General features: G+C 45.1%; 1 protein-coding gene across 1 annotated transcript in view; it reads right to left on the bottom strand.

The window, feature by feature from the left end:
- Window positions 1–16,187, bottom strand: part of sorcs3a (sortilin related VPS10 domain containing receptor 3a) — a 176,335-nt gene that overhangs the window by 106,583 nt on the left and 53,565 nt on the right. The window lies entirely within an intron of this gene.

Consider the following 16,187-nt stretch of genomic DNA (forward strand, 5'->3'; position numbering starts at 1 on the left):
TTTTTCATTTTCCTTTGCAAAGCTCTGGCCTTCTGATCAGCGGGTGCTCTCCACCTCTGGCTGAACCTCTGCGTCAACACGGGCGACCGTGCACCGGGGACCTGTGCTTGTTTTTGGGGGGTGGGAGCTGCGCCACTTGCCCGGGGGACGACTCCGGCTGAGACTGAGAGCATATGTTTCAGGCCAAGCAGCGCTGCAATGGCCGTGGAAGGGCAGCGTTGAATGAAATGAAATGAAATGGATCGCGGCCAAGTGACAGCAAGAAAGAAGGAAAAAAAATCTGAATCTATTTGTCGTCGTGTGTCTGAAAGTCACATGGGCTTATTTGCTTTTTGGATGCAAAAGTTTGTGAGCGTGCAATGTCATGTTTTGGAGCGAGTTTGTGTTCGTGTGTGTGTGCGTGCGTGCTTGCTAGCTCGAGCTCGTGCTGCCAGAGATGTGTGGTCATGCCTGCTTGGGGGTGTGGCACGCACAGACGCAATCCTCTCATCCCCGCATGACAGTTGACCGATGTTAACACTAAACAAGCAGGACACCGACTGAAAAAAAAAAAAAAAAAAGAAAGTAAAATGCTGCTGTTTGTCCGCTCAAATGGATCTGTAGACAATTTTAAAGCCTATCATAAAACATGTCTAAATGTATGAGGGAAACATGTAATGTATGTGTAATGTTTTGACAGTGACGTGAGTATCCATGAAGACAGAAACGATGGCCCTCATTTTCTCCTGGTGAAGATTTAATCCTTGCACTCAGATGGGCATCACAGCCGGTGTTCACGCGCCCGCTTCCAAACTGTCACGGCCCTTTGTGAAGCCGACGGGCGGCAGCGGAATCAAAAATGGAAGAAGGAAGCAAAGTGAAGCTTTTAGAAGTTGTAGAACCCTTGTGTCTGGACATTCGCTGCCCGGATTTCCTTCCAGCAGTCAGGCTGCACTTAGTGGCCGGCCTCTTTGCCTCGGCAATTAACCAACCGTGGTGAAAGCATGTGATTAGCAGCATAACTGAATGCCTCCCGCGGCCCTAACGAGCAAGCCGGCGTGGCAAACACAGTTTGATTGTGTTGGTGTAGCTCTCACGTGCTAACATGGGCCCTCACGACACACAACGACATTTTCATCTGGTCTTTGGTGTGACTGACTGTGGCGTTTTCACCTTCAACCGCCGCTGCTGGTGGTGGGAATTTGCAAGCTTTGAATGCTTTGAGTGATGCAGACGGCGCCGGCGAAATACATGGCATTCAGTTGTTGTGAATAACTACAAGAAAATCATTTAAAGTGATGCAGAAAAAACAAAAAAAGACATCACCGGTTGGCTGGAGAGCCCTGGTGGATCGATTGGATTAAATTCCCCTCCGTTGTGCGGCAATTACAATTCATTTCGCTCCATTCACAAGCTGCAGACGGCAGCCAGGCAGCAGATCAAATAGGAACAAAACTTTTGTTGCAAAAAAAAAACAAAAACACAGCTATTTGAAAGCGGCGAACAAAAGGAGCTCACCGTCCCTCTGAGCGCAAAGCATCGCTGCGCTTCGCTATTGACAGTCTGCCGCGAGCGCGATGCTGAAAACAAGCTTTTAGCGCTCTGCAAACAAACGTCAAGACAATCAACGGCGGAATGGAAGCTGATCATTATCTGGAAATGATTAAGCCTCTCAGCGGCGTGTCAACAACGGAGCAATTACTCTGTCAATCGGCGAGAGCTGTTTATGAGACGGATTGTCAACCGGCGCCACCAGCTGACGGTGCAGCCGAGACTTGACCTTTCCCCAAATCTGCCATTTCTAGCGAGCAAGAAACCAAAACAAAAGAAACAAAGTCAGTGACTGGGATGTGAGTCTGTAAATGTCGACTTTTCCACTGTGTGTGTTTATTACGGCCCGAGTCGAGCCGTCGATGGTGAGGACTTGGTTTGAATGACAAAACTGCCGTTGGGCCTCATTTTCCCACGAGTAACAAAGAGACGGCGGATCAATCGTCTATCTGTCTAGCCATCTTTAGCATCATGAGGTCTGTGCTGCATCTGAGGGCCCCAGTCGAAACGGCGTAATAGCAGACGGCGGCAGTCCAGCCCTGACCGGATCGATGTCTTCTGTGGAATGAGCGAAAGGTATCGCTTGTGCTGACCAAAACCCTTGGAACGCTCAGACTTTCTCACTGTCAGGCGTTTCGTGGCAGCTGGTTTTGTCCGTGAAGATGTTTTTACGATGTTTTCCCGAAGCGGCTTCTTTAAAGCGACGCTAATAGAAATAGAGAGCGGGTGCCACAGGAGACAAAGACAATGGTTCACTGCTACCTTCAAAGCAACAGGAAATAATAATAAACATTCCAACAGCTAGCTAGCTAGCTAGCCTGGTGGACTAGGCTGTGGCGCAGATGAGACGAGTGTAAGACTTACTGATGGCATTGCATTGGGTGAATATAAACTTCATCATCATTTACTGTATAAAACACAGCAAATGCACCAAAACAGAAATTATACCAGCGTGACAGGTTAGCACGCTGTTCTGATGCACTGCATGTAGCAATATGCTTGTTGTGTTTCAGTCAGGGAGGAGAAGTTGGTGCTGTTCCCTTTCTAGACACCTCCACACCCCCCACCCCCACTGCTTCCCTGCAGCTTCCTCATTCCCTTTCCCTCTTCCCATCACTCGGCCTTGTCACGCTGCCTCTCACGCTTTGCATCTCCATCTCTCTCTATCTGGATCACTCTGCCCGCTTCCACGTCTCCCTGGAGTGAATTCCTCTCCTGCTTCTTTCTCTCGGCAGCCGTCGCCCTATTGTTGGGCCACATCTCACTCCGCCGACCCAGAGTGGACCCAGAGACCCAGAACGCCCCCCATCCCCTCACCCCAAACCCCCGCAACCCTGCGTCCTTTATCTATTTGTCTTGGCTCGTCTCCTCGCTGCTTTCTCTCGTGTCGCCCTTCTTTTCTCACTCCCCCTCTACCTCTTATCTCTCCTCTCCTGGCTGTTGCACATATTCCCTTCCTAATGCAGTGCAACCTCTGATCTTCACCCTCACTCCTGCCATTCTGCCTCTTATCTTTTGCTAATATTCTTCCCTATCTGTCTCATTTCTTTCTCAGGCCATTCTTTTCCTCCCTCCACCCCCAGACAGATAACGGTATACAGTACAACACTGACAAAACATGAAATCCCTGGCTGAGTAATGAAGGTGCCGTGCTGCTTATCTGATGCACACTGATAGACCTTCTTTGTTAGTCTAATGAAAAACAGCGAGCAGATAATAAATCAAATTGTGCTTTATTTGTTCTCGGACCCTTTTAAAGACCATGGTGGATTTGAGGACAAAACTAAACTGTTGTGTAAAGTGGGTGAACACGCTCTTTTCTAAATAAACTAAATCTAAACGGCCCAACAACTCCACTATTGACTGCATTCATATTAAGCCAGCTAGCCACGTGAATTCATCATGTGAAATACAATCATTGCTTCACAATTAAAACTGAAGGTTATGCAGCGTGGTGGCGCAGTGATGGTCTGGAGCCTTTCTGTGTGGGATTTGCCTGTTCTCCCTGTGTCTCTGTGGGTTCTGTCCGGGTTCTCCAACTTTCTCACAAAGTCTAAAACCATATGAGGCAAACTGGAAACTCTGTGTAGTGTATGTGTAGTGAGTGTGAGTCTGAATGGTTGTTTATCTTTCTACATGGCCCTGTGATAAACCGGTGACTTGCCCAGCGTGTAAGCCCATCTTCATACAATCCAGCAAATCCCCGCGAGCAAGTATAAAAAATGGATGGATGATTGAATTAATTGAGGTGAAGTTTCTCAGCCAAGTCGCTACTTTCATTTAGCTACACTGTATGCTGAGGCTTTAAGCCTTCTGGGAACAACACAACTGCATCATCTGCATAAAGCAGAAGTACAGTTTTATAGTTTGTCTGGTTGCCATCCACTTATCTTGGCAAAAATCCAAAAATGGAAAATTTTAGATTGTTCAGTTAGTAAGATGGACTAAACTCTGGGGAGACTTTCAAATGTACCAAAAGGTTTGTTTAAACAAAGGTCACTCTTCAGAACCCTAAGTACTACTAAATCATGCTCAATGGAGCTCAAGTACCGCAACACTGACGCAAAATCTCTTTGTTGCTCCATGAAGTCATTTTAAACTCTCTCTTCAACAGGGGTTGCAGCAGCCAATGAACCCTGCGCACAACAGCCTAAGCAAGGCAGCATTTTAAAGAAAGTCGGAGGATCGATACGCTGCTACAAGGTGAGGGAAAGGTCAATTGATAAACCAATCAAGTCGCCTGCATGGCAGGAGCGAGATTGCGAGCACGTCTGCTTTATCACTGAGTTTCACTCCGAGACTTTTTTTTTCGGAGGAATAACCTTTCCAGCGCACAGAGATAAAGTTGTCATATTATGCCGTGCACGCTCTCCTCCGCTGGAGGAGAAAAAAAAAATAGAAAAAGTTTCAGATGCTCCTATTTTATACAAGCACACTATATTCTACTTTAGCTTCAAAGCTTCAAAGATAGAAATGTTACCATAACAGCTAGCGCCTGTAAAGCGATTGCTAGCAGAACTCCAGGCATCCCGGACCTACTGTTTTTTTATTTTTTTTTTCCTTTTCTTTTATTAAGTCTGGAGAAATTGGATTTTTTTTTAAGGATGGGGATTTATAAATTGTCATAGGTAAACTTCTGGCATGGCTGATATAAAAATGGCAAAAAAAATAAAAAAATAAATAAAAATTGGAGAGCCATTGCTCTTCCTCGCTACACTGGCTGCCTGCAGCCCGTCATCACCGTGGGCAGTTCAGTCTTACAATGAAGGCAGCAAGTGAGTTTAGAAACAAACAAACAAACAAACAAACAAATAAAAATCATCCTTCAGATTTGTATTTTCAAGTAATTTTTGGCTTTTGTTTCAGAACGTCCCACCGGAGTTTACCCAGAATTCCTCTCCCTCCACTCAGCCAAACTTCTGCGGCGCAAGGTAAGACATGGGCTTAATTCTAACCCTTAATTAGGCTGAGCTAACGAACTGAGTCTAAAAATATTTGTACCCTCACACATCTCAGAAAGTCTCGGCAAACAATGGGAAGAGGAAAATGCTGCTGCCTCAACATAATTATTAATAGTTTGCGATTGTGCAAGTTATTTTAAGCGCCTCCACGGCGGCCAGGACACCAGACTCTTAGATCTCCTCACTGGCTGCTTTCTTTTCTTTTCTTTCTGTTTTTTTTCTTTCTTTCTTTCCATTTCCCATGGTACATCTGTCTCCCAGGCCAGCTCTTGGGGAAGTCAAGCGAAGCAAACACTATCTGGCTGGCTGTGGAGGGGGTTAGAGCTTATCACAGTACCAGCAAGGCTGCAGTGGAACCAACGAGCGCCTGACTTCCCCTCATCATGCTAAATAACAAACTTTTTTTAAAGATTGTTTTTTTTTTTTTTCCATTCTGCCGTGGCAGTAAACGGTAAAGGGCGCCTCATCATTTCAGAGCTGGTACTTTAGCTGACACCAGAACACAAAGCATGCTCTGTGTTGCTTCGCTAAAACTAAAGCAGGCCTGCTTCTCTTTGTTCCGCCACAATTTTGTTTTTTTTTACTCCTTCCCTCTTCTTGTCGTTAAATACATGGTGGGGTTAATTCAGCAGGAGCCCACAGTGACTAACTGGGAAATGTTCAAAGAGTTTTTCCGTGTCTCTGAGGGAACTATTTATTTATTTATTTACTTACTTACTTTTTTAATGGCAACGTGGCGCCACATACTCGCTAATTAAGAAATGAGACAGTAGCTGCAGTGTCTTTGGCAGGGGCTGGAGGGGGGGCAGGAGGGGGGTGGCAAACACTTTGTTTGAGAAAATGGACGGCGGCACGAAGCAAGAATGTCGACAACATGCTGGAATGCGGCTTTGAATTGGAGAGAGATCCATGTCTGTTGCCATGGTGTTCAACATATCAGTTGGCAAAATGTTGTCACTTTTGTTCTGACTGAAGTTCCGTCTCATTGATTTCCAATCCCCCCAAAGAAAACACAAGGCTGTGCTTTTTTTCACTATTACTTACTTATAATTATTATCCCTTGTAATTAATCCAATATCCCTTAAAGTTACAGAATTTGTCGCAATTCTAAACTTTAGTAGTTGGCCTGGATGACGGCACCAAATGCCACTAGATTACATATGTGGGAAATATGGTTTCTTTTTTATGCCAGTTTCTGCTAGAAAAGAGGCTTTTTCTTCATCAAAAACGGACGGGCGAGGCCGACTCAGTCCGACATGTAGTTGAAGTTGAATTTTCCAGCCTTCCTCCACATTTGTCAGCAGCCACTTCCTCAACTAATACCGCAAAGTGGACGGCAAGCTTTGATTCTCAAATAACACGAATTACCCCGACAGCTTAAACTCATTCCCGAGTAGGAGCTGCCGTTAATCTAATCAGAGTCATCTTACTCTGCAGCCAGCCTGAAATGTTACCGCGGGCACATCATTTCAGATTAGCGAGACGCACTGCTCTTTCTTCTGCAAAGGAGCGGCAGGAATTAGTCGGAGTCTGTCATTTTCATCTCCCTATATTATTTATATATTTCACATCCACCGAGGAGCGTCTCCCCGCTCTGATGTCAGCAGAGGACCGAGGGGGGGGGGGGGCGCTCTCTCTCTCTCTCTCTCTCTCTCTCTCTCTCTCTCTCTCCTCGGGCACACTGGCGTGTCACTGCAAATTTCCTCCTAGGTGACACGATACGGAGGCAGCAGGACGGCTGATTAACACCGGGATCCGTCGTACGCCGTTAAATACATGTGTTTCCCCTCCTCTGACCTCATCTCCGCTCCGGGGGACGGCAGCTTAGCTAGCGCAGGTGGCTAGCCGCCCGCTGCCGGTGCACAGGAAGCTTCTGCGGGAGGGTCTTATTAAAATTGCACAATGTTGTCCACACGGCGACATCATGTCATCCATCAAGCACTTGACCCACAAGTCAACTCGTGAAAGCGCTGCAGAGCTGTAATGATTCAAGGGTCGGTTCTTAAATCTCGGTATTTCTTGCGATGCACTCTGCAGGCGGTTAGCCTCAACATGCTAAAACAGTCCCTATTATTGGCGAGTGAAAACTTCAGCCGTATTCAGTTTGCTTATGATGGGATCAATCCATATAGATATGAAGACTTTTATGTTGGGTTGAGGGAAACATGAATGTCCCAACAATATGTGATACAGTATAATAAAAAAATAATAAAATTTCAGTTATATTAAAATCTACATATAAATAAATGTATATATTTATTTGAAAATTGAAACATTTAAAGAAGATCAAATCAACAGACAAAAAGAAATGCATGAAGATAGGAAACACAGAGATTAACAGAAGACCCGCCTGCAACATCTGAAGCCAAAGCAGAGTTTCGCTGAACTAATGGAACAATGACAAATGATATGATGTGCTGCAGTTGCTAAATTAATGAGGTAGGACTGAATGAGTTGGCAGCGCATGCGGATTCCTTTGAAAATCCCAGTGTTCCGTTAAATGATTATGTAGACAGATATCACGTCTACTCTGAGACTCTCTTAGAACTTTTTTTTTTTCCTTTGCAAGAGAACCCACTTAAACTGGGCTTTTGAAAAAAAAGACAGATAGGAAAAAGAAAAACACTTTTACTCAGTCCATTTCTATAAAATTGGCCCGTCACACTGCCGGGCCGCTCCGCCGAGCGGAGCTCCAGAAAACCTGCCTGTGTTTCTGGCCTCATCATCCGCTGCCACCACAGGTCACAGGCAGCTGGGCATCACTTTGTGCCAACAACAGAAGCCCTGCAAACAAGACAGCGGCGGCCGTGTGCGGCGTGGCGTGATTCATGTTGACATGTCTACTGTCCGGCGTCCTCACAGCCAAGCATTTTAGGTGAATCATTTGGGGGAGTCAGCTCGGGCTCTGCGGGCGAGGCAGGTCTCCGCAGAGAAGCATTCGGGGAGGGGGGGGGGTTGTTTGCGTAAGAGACTCACTGGACATTTCATTTGATCAGTTGTGAGCGCTCCGCATTCACAGATTGGTGGAATTGAAAGGAAAATAGCGGTTGTAGGTCCAAGTAGTAGAGAATATTCGGAGTCTTGAGAAAATGGTATCTGGCAAAGCAACATTAAGAAGAAATTCACATTCAAAGGAAAATGGGATTGGAAAATGAGTGGAGACAGTATTAAAAAAAAACAAAAAAAACATCTGTAGTGAGTATGTCCATAGTAAAATATGCATAGCAATAAACATGATGTGGTAAAGTGATTAAATTTGCTCTACATTTGAAGGGTCTGTGTACGTGAGAGGTTTTAACAGGCCACAGCTTCTCACACACTGATGATTTATGCAAGATAAGAAACAAACTAAAAAAAAATAAAAATTAATCGCTTAAGATCATCAGAATATGTCACTGTAATACCACTTGTCTTCATTTTTTATTAGAGCCAGTTGGCTGACACTCTGTTTCAGAGAAATGCTCTTTTTTCTTTTTCTTGAAATTGACAGTTTTTTCTTTTTCAGAAAAGGTGGAACTGAACGCAGTCTTTTACGCTCACTTTGAAGTTAAAAGGTTTAGCTTAGAGGAGGATCAATTATTGACACCTACTGTTAAGTGGAAAAGCATGAACTCGGCCCACATCATCTCCTTGTGTGTTCCAGGAAAACTTGTAAATTTTTAAATTGACAGTCCTAATTGGAACCCTCAGCCTTTTTTCATTCTGGCTAATCTGATCACATTTCCTTCATTGAGTCCAACAAAGGCTGTTTTAATAACATATTTAGCACAATTTTAAACAGTACTATCTTTGTGTTCCACTGCCGACGCCGTTTGATGCCCAGGGAGCTTTTGACAAGTGTTGTATTTTTTTTTTTCCTTTTGAAAAATCGGAAAGCCGTGTTTCCCCAGGGGGCAGCGCTGTGGCTTCACCCCTGCTGCGAATCTCTCGCACAAAGACGTCGTTGATCACATGGGCAGCCTTGCCCGAGCAGTTTGGCAAATTGCCTCAGTCAAATTTGACTCTTTAATTTGTTTACAAGACATCTGATTCAGACTGATCCTGATCAATTAGGGGCGCCGTGAAATCAATTTGCCTTTGGCTTCAAAAGAGCGCTTGCCCTCCCTTCCTCGGAATATGAAAAGAAAACCGCTTAAAACGGGGAGGGGGAAAAAGGGAAAAAGGGAAAACCATGCGTGACTTGAGCGTGCGGCCTGAATGACTGCGGCGAGCTCGACTCTGACACGGGGGAGAGGGAGCGAACAGACACTCGAGACAGGCCCAACTTATCTGGCCAAGCTTCAGTGCAGCCATAAGACTTTCGGTAAACTAATTAGAGGCGGAAAAGGTCAACCAGTAGCCCGGGAGGGGGAAAAAAGAAGAAGGAATAAAGGGCTGATTGGATCGGTACATGCTCTAATTTTGGCCATCACGTTTCTCTCTGAGCCACTGGGTCTGGTATTGATGTGGAGAGAAGACAGGACCCGATTCCTGTTTCCATCAGCCTTCCTCCTGATAATACAGAAAAAAGGGAGCAAACTTATCTGAAAAAATGGCACACACCCAGATCACTTTCGCTCTCATATGCACAAAGTGCCCAAAAGAAGAAAAAAAATGATTGTAATCTATAATGAAGAGAGTTTTTTTTTTCTTTCGTAATAACAACAATCATGAGACACGAGCCTCTTATCGCTGAGAACTGGCAGTCATTTCCAAACTTTCCCTTTCAATGCTGCAGGAAAAAAACAAAACAAAACTGTTGCACTAGTACGGGACGCGGCGGAAGATCCCTCTGACGATATGCAGTCCTGACTTATCGCCAATAATACTCCGGCTCCTCGCGACGGCTTCGACCACCCGGCGCCGTGCTGCAGCAGCTGATGAAGTTTAATCAATAAGGAATCGCTTTCGACGATTCAAAGGACCCATCCGTCACGTCCGCTCAGGCATTTTTCCTGCCGAAACGGCGGCACGGCCCTGCGTAGCTTCACACTCCCGAGCTTCTTCACTCCACAGCTTGGCTTTTTTAATTTTTGATTTTTTTTTTTTTACAGCCCTTCTCCGGGCAATGGAAGTAGCGAGTGAGTGAGCAAGAGCAGGAAACTAATTTCGGCCCGATTATTAAAGCTGAGGAAACACAACTTTGCGTTATAAGTTCATAAAAAATCATGCCAAATTTGAGAAAAAAAAAAAAAAAAGGTATTTGCGCTCTGGAAGTCTATTTAACATCTATATAACTCTGTTCCACCAATCTTTTATTTTTGGAAAAACTTGGTGACAGCTGAAAATGCTGCAGATTACTCAGAAGGGAGTGTGTGTGTGTGTGTGTGTGTGTGTGTGCGTGTGTGTGTGTGTGTGTGTTTGTGTGTGTGTGTCTGGACCAAGGCCGCCAAGGCACCCCTGCACCTATTGTGCTTTGATGTCAGAGAAAAAAGTTTTCCTTCTGCGGGTTTACTGCCCTCTCGTCACTCTTGCTTGTTTTTTCTTTTTTTCTTTTATACACTTAACAAGGTTTGGCTTTAGCTGCACAAAGCAGCATCTTTGTTCAATTGCAAAAAAGAAAAAAACAACAAAAACCAACAACCTCTTAATCCGCTCTTGAGGAAGTTAAAGGTTCAGTGTATAAGATTTGGCCTGATATCTGATTTTTGTTTTGGCAAAAGCCTAATATACTGGCCGTAAATGCATTAGTAAAAGTGTATGCTCGCAGTACAATAAAAGTAATTTGGTTTCCCTACTCAGTGCATATAGCAATGGTGTTGCTCCCAACTGCCATCTGCCGTATTTGTAAAGAAGCCTGTGCAGACAATCCAGCTGCCTGACAGTTTGTTGTATTTAATGTGAACGGTTTATATGAACAGGTCACTATAGTTCACTGGCAGACTCGGGAGAGGGAGGGTAAGCGCATGAGCACTGCAATCTGAAATCGGATCCCTAGATGGCAGAATTTGAAACACTGTACCTTCAAAGATGATTTGCGTAAACAAGGCGCCACAGAGAGTCCCGTCCAGCAGGTGTCACTGTCACCGGGCCGGCGGCTGAAGTCTCCCGTTGCCTCTGGACACATAATCCACTTAGTTTCCTTGTGAATGCAAAGGAGAGAATAACGGCTTTCTCGATCGACACGGGCGTATTAGGAGCATTAGGTCACATTAAAGGGCTCCTCGGGCCCGCCTTGGGAGACGGCGAAGGCCTGAGGTAATCATTAGGGAAGGAGGAGCACATTCATCCACTCTGTCAGCCGCTCGGACGGCCGCCGACGCCGCAGATTAATCTCTAATTTCTGAAGGCCACTGGATAGAAAACCTTCGGGGGTAAAAAGAAGGAGGAAAAAAAAAAAGAAAAAGGGAGGAGGATGCCGGCGCTGCTCCTGCTGACGTTATTTCTTGGTTGATGTTGATAATGAAAAAGAAAGAGTTGTCAACTGACGACGCAGTCAGGGTTTTTTTTTGTTGTTTTTTTTTCTCTCCCCCTCAAATCGATCAGCATCACAGGAAGCTTTTTGGATGTGCAAGATAAGATGCATCACTCCTGTACCTGGAGCCATTTTTTATTCGGAGCGCTTAAACAAAAAAGAGCTTCATATTGCTTCCCCGCCCCCTCATTCTCTCTGCAGCACTCTCCTCTTTTGCACACACCTTAATGTGAAAAGTGTATTGCATTGCATTGTGTGCCGCGTATTAAACAGACTTCTTCTCTCTGCATCCGGCTATAAATAGGGATCCTCACAAAAGCGAGGGTAATCAAAGTGTCAGGTTTTTTTTTTTTTTTTTTTTTTTTGGCAAATTAAGAACGATGCCTCCGCTGTTAAGTTCCTCCGCTTGGCCGATGCGTCAGAGGAGGGGAAGCGGCTGCGCTGCATGGATCAGGTGTAACTCAGCCGCGGCGGTCGACGGGGGAACGTATTCATCCTCACCCCTCCCTGCCTCCCCTCCTCTCCCCCACCCATCCTTCTCTATCGCCCGCCTTCATCTCCTCCGCTGTGCCGTCACCGTCGCCCGCTGCCTCCCGGTTCGAGGCTTTCATTGACTCTGCTTAGTCCCACCGCACTCCGAGGACCAATTGAGTTTATCCCAGCCATCCCGAGGCTGACATCTCCTCTCAATTAATCCTGCAAACCTGCGCCGAGGAAAACCGGCGGTCAATTAAAAGGAAAGATTTGGTCCCTTTGACGCGGCGGGTGTCTCATTCTTATGTCTTCTATGGTTTGACCTGTAAAGAAGAAGAAGAAAATCCTTCCCTTCAGGGCACCTTAATTATGTGTCTGACAATGACACGTGGGCTGCTCTGTCAGTAACGCATGGCAGCCGGCCACGGGCGCTCAGCCATGATGTCGTGGGCTCAGGATGACGGTGAACAAAGAGTCAAAAAAGGTCTGACTTTTATTAAAGGCAAAGTACAGCTGCCTTCCCGTACATGAAGTGTTGAAAATATTGGGGTTTTTCTCCAAAGATAATGAAAAAAAATAAAGCATATTGGTGTGTGGATGTTTAGAGTTGGCTCATTGAGATAATCAGTAGCCACTCATCCCTGTACATGCTTCTGGGCATTTATGGGTTTTTTTTTCTTTTTTTCAGAATGGTTATTCGAGGGCTGTTTCTTTATTTTCGTCATTACACACACTCCCCCTTCAAATAATTTTAAAGAATGATTCCTTTATTTGCCTTGAACCAATACCACAACGTCCCCAAAGTATTTTCAGACAATTGTCTGAGATACACTGACTTGTAATTGGTTGAAGAAGATGCAGCATTTTTAGATTATTTGGCAAAACTATTTGAGAAAAAAGTATTTGAGAACCCAAAAGCATGACTATTGACTCAAAACTGCATGAGAGGGACAAAATAAATTCCTTTCTGGCCAGATTTGGACTGAAGACTGATTGAAAACTGCAAAAACCAGCAGGTGACCAGAGCTGGTTTTCATCCCTGGTTTTCATCACATCCCCACAATGCCAAATAATAACTGTTTTCTTCATGAAAGTCCAAAACGGCATGACTGGAAACGCAACAGTTGTTTCACTGGATGACAAAGTCGATCTGTGTTTTAAACTTAATTGGAGTCCTGGAGATACAAAAATAAGCCTTTACGCAGGACACAAATGGATGTTTAGTCGGAGCATTTCTCCACATACATGCAGGTGATCTGGCAACGAGGCAGCCATTTACTGATGGATGATTTACTGAGGGATGACAAGAAACTGGAGGACATGCAGACCACATATCTTTCATCACTCTGTATCTTCAGGAATAAAATTGGCTCCCCAGGAAAAAGAGAGAAAATCTGTCATGCTTCAACATGTCTGTCATGCTTTTATCCCCAGCCGCTAAATATAAGTCCTAAAACACTGGCCGCCATTACAAATGAGGTTTGCAGGCTTATGGCAAACAACACAGTGTTGTGTGTTCAAGAGAAATGCACAAAATGGAAAACTTGACCGTCACGCTTTGCTGTGACTTCGGTTGAAAGGAGACTCAAGAATCATTGCTTCTTAACTCGACTGTTGCATTAAAGAAAGAAGCGTTTGTCGTGAAAATCAATTTAACAAAGCGACAGCTGCATAATAAAAAAGACAATGCAGATTTTTAACTTCAGTCTTTTTAAATTTTTTCCCAGTATCTTTGCTGGGCAGGAAAGTAAGAGCTGTTATCTTTTGAAAATTTACTTTGGAAATCAATTTCTTCAACCGACTGTGAACCTCAAGTGTTTGACTGTGCAGCGTGTTTTTTGTAATAATTTTTTTGTAACCGATAACATGGACAATTGTATGGTCTCATTAGGTTTTATGCAGATGACACACTTCTGTTTGTTTCTTTTCTTCCTAGTTTTCTGGTTGTTGTTGTTGTTCCGGCTGTATTCTTGACTATTATTTTAATTCAACTTAGCTATTCTACGTAGTCTCACTTTTAAATTTGATATTTTTGCTTCCACTGATGCCAGGACACAAATGGGATTCATTCTTTCTCAAGGTTCTAATCCAAGTTATTTATTTATTCATTTATTTATTTTAATCAAATGCCACTTTTTTGTCTCACTTGCGCTGCATAATGAGCTACTAAACTGTGTTGTAATAAATGAACAAGATTAACACCAATAGTGAGGCTGGATGTACAGTAGACTGAATTGCTCTTACGGCAACACATTCCCATTTTATCCCATATTAAAGCCGCTGCTGTTGAAGGACTTTGCTACTTTTCTGCTACTTTTGTCGAAGGCCTGTAGTCGAGGGGAGGTGAGTGAAGGTGCGGGACAGAACTGAGCCGCCAGCAATCATAGAAAAGTGACAACTTCAGGCTTACGATGGGACAGAGGAAGGAGTGGGGATGGGGTAAAGGTGCGCTGCCAAGAGGTTTGTGGTGAGAGCAGGAGGGGAAGCCATGCTGGTGCAGCATAATCCTCTCCTCTGAAATTTGAAGTCAGATGGGGCTGACGTTGCCTTTGATTGGCTGATGTGCACAGAATTTAAGAGCCCAGAGAAGCGATGCTACGCTTATGCTTCATTTTTGGCCGAGAGCGGGCATCATCATTTGGTAATGCCCTAAAATAAACCTGAAGCCAAAGCCATACTCGTGGATGGGCAAATATTCCACGATAAATAACACACTTGAAAAATTAAAATGGCAGCGTGCCCATTAAAATCCCCTGCAGCCGGCAGAGCGGGCTGCAAGACTTTACTCCGAGGTTACTGACTATCAGGCAAGGGAAGATTTCTGCGGGGCTGCGGGCATGAATTAATGGAAATGTGTTTAACCACAATCCATAATGTTACAGCTCACCGGTAAAACATCTTTCTGGCATCACGATTAGTCTTGACGTGAAAAAAAAAAAATCCTGTTGTTTTTTTTTTTTTGAACGTTGGCCATAAATTACATTTCATCTTCAGCTTCTTTCGACAAACACAGTCAACAGTCTGACTGGAAGCAATATTTTTTATTATATTTTGCTATTTATTTTGCTTCCGGCCCCTTCTTTTCTGTTGGTCCGAGGAAAATTTAGCCTGTGCGCCAGTGTGATCGGCTGAGGCTCATTATCTCCTGCATTTACATAAAATTCCGGTTTCCTGTTTGAACCTTTTCATTGGAGAACGTCACATTTTGAGGGTGTGTGTCACGTCCCGGTGGACCTGGCCACTCTTTGCCCGCTCTGCTGGACGAGCCTGTCGGCGGCTGCAGCAGCCGCTGACCTTTTCAGGCTGCCAGCAAACACGCGGCAGTCCTCCAGTCACCTCCGCAGCGCTAACTTGGCGTGTGAAGGCTTCGCCGAGGGCTCGTTGACACCAGCCCCACCAGCCTGAGCCGCGTCTCCCCTCCCTGAACAAAACGCAGAAGAACGTCGCCCCGCAAAAACACTCTGAGTCGTTTTTTCAGTCTTTCCCGACGGAAGACAAAGTCAAATGCCTCTCGGTGGATCAATCTGCCTGGATTGAATTGATGGCCCTCGAGCTTTTTTTCTGCTGACTAAGGCGTCGCCAAATATGGTGAGTTATCGGGGAATTATGCTCAGCTGTCAGTCGGTGTGGGCCGGCGATCCGCGCTGTCAATCGCCGTCCGGAACTGCTGTCTCCGCACTTACCACCCGGCATGCCGCTCTGACCTGCCCCGCGCCCCTGCCGGGAGGGAGCAGATGCCACTGAAAGGCATGATAAATGCATTCCAATGAGTTTACTCTCCCGCAGTATCGATCAATATTGCAGACGTCCAGATTGAAACATTTCCCCGGATGTATTTCTCTGAAGTCTGACTTACTTGGAGGAAATTGAGGGTATTGATCAACCGGGTACGAAGTGGCCAGTAGAGAAACAAAAGAGAAACAAACAAATTCCTCAGTGTGGTCTGAGGTCAGAGAAACAAAAGCGCAGAGAATCACTCTTTCCTTTCATGCCTGGTCATTTCCATATGTCCCCCTAGAACCTCCTGCCCATCCATCACATTTCACTCGCGGCAAGACAGCTGTCTGGGAGTCAAGCATATTCACAGTTCAGCAGTCCATCAAATTGCACCAAATACAGTAATTCTTCACTCAGGCTGGGGGCGGGGTGGTGGAGGGGCGGCGAGGGGAAATGCATCAAGGAGGCAGAGTGGACCCTGTTTTGCCTAAAACATTTCAGTGTTGCTTTAAACGCCCCAGCATTGAGGCACTACGGACTTGTATAACACAGAAAAATAGCAGTGCACTCAGGTAACATGAAGCCAGTTTTCTTTTAAAAATGGTAAAACG

Source organism: Nelusetta ayraudi, unplaced genomic scaffold (genome assembly GCF_046127955.1).
Source record: "Nelusetta ayraudi isolate G7.1 ecotype Tasmania unplaced genomic scaffold, CSIRO-AGI_Nayr_v1 ptg000004l, whole genome shotgun sequence".
Classification (NCBI taxonomy): domain Eukaryota; kingdom Metazoa; phylum Chordata; class Actinopteri; order Tetraodontiformes; family Monacanthidae; genus Nelusetta; species Nelusetta ayraudi.